The sequence below is a fragment of the Mus caroli genome, chromosome 11 (assembly GCF_900094665.2).
Source record: "Mus caroli chromosome 11, CAROLI_EIJ_v1.1, whole genome shotgun sequence".
Classification (NCBI taxonomy): domain Eukaryota; kingdom Metazoa; phylum Chordata; class Mammalia; order Rodentia; family Muridae; genus Mus; species Mus caroli.
Window position 1 is genome coordinate 102,270,319 of NC_034580.1, and position 1,436 is coordinate 102,271,754.

Genomic DNA, 1,436 nt, shown 5'->3' on the forward strand with positions numbered 1-1,436 from the left:
GGACCCTGATATAGCTGTCTCGTGTGAGGCTATGCCAGTGCCTGGCAAATACAGAAGTGGATGCTCACAGTCATCTATTGGATGGAACACAGGGCCCCCAATGGAGGAGCTAGAGAAAGCACCCAAGGAGCTGAAGGGGTCTGCAACCCTATAGGTGGAACAACAATATGAACCAACCAGTCCCCCCAGAGCTCGTGTCTCTAGCTGCATATGTATCAGATGTCCTAGTCGGCCATCATTGGGAAGAGAGGCTCCTAGGTCTTTCAAACTTTATATGCCCCCGTACAGGGGAAAGCCAGGGCCAAGAAGTGGGAGTGGGTGAGTAGGGAAGCAGGGCGGGGGGAGGGTATAGGGAACTTTCGGGATAGCATTTGAAATGTAAATAAAGAAAATATCTAATAAAAATAAATAATAAATAAATAATCTTAAACACAGAGACGGAGAGAGGGGGATAGGGGAGGGGGGAGGGGGATAAGGGGAGGGGGAGGGGGAGAGGGAGAGCCCTCTAAAAAGGCCATTGCTGTTTGATGTTCAGATGTTCCCTGCCCTGTTGTTGCTCAGTTGTGGCTGAAGTAGTCATTGAGAACCCTGGAATTCCCCCAGAGGTCTTTTCCGGTCTGTTTTCCACCCCAGAGCAGAGGGAGTCCATCCTTCCAGCTGTATGTTTTAGTGACATTACAGTGTTCCTTTGGGTGAAGTGCTGTCCTCTGCTTAACCACTTTTATTCTTGGACATGGAGTAACATTGCATTTTTAGGTCTTTCCATGTAGCACCATGGGTACTGGAGAGCTGGCTCAGTGTGTGGGTTGCACAGGCATGGGGACCTGAGTTCGGATCTCCAGCACCCAGGGAAAGCCTAGGAGGGAAGTGTGCTTGGTAGTGGGAAGTGGGGACAAATGGATCCCAGGGACTTGATGGTCAGCCAGTCTGGACGAAACAACAAAGAACAAGTTTAGTGAGAGACCCTGTCTCAAGAAATAAGGCGGGAGAGTCGGAGAGATGGCTCAGCGGTTAAAAGCACTCACTGCTCTTCCAGAGGTCCTCAGTTCAAATCCCAGCAACCACATAGTGGCTCACAACCATCCGTAATGAGATCTGATGCCTTCTTCTAGTGCATCTGAAGACAGCTACAGTGCACTTACATATAATAATAAATAAATCTTTGGGCTGGAGCAAGTGGGGCCCAAGCCAGCAGAGGTCCCAAGTTCAATTTCCAGCAACCACATGATGATTCACAACCACCTGTACAGCTACAGTGCAGTCATATAGATACAAACAAACAAACAAACAAACAAATCTTCTAGAAGAAAGAAAGAAAGAAAGAAAGAAAGAAAGAAAGAAGAGAGTAAAAGAGAGAAGAAAGAAAGAAAGAAAGAAGAGAGTAAAAGAGAGAAGAAAGAAAGAAAGAAAGAAAGAAAGAGAAAGAGAGAAGAAAG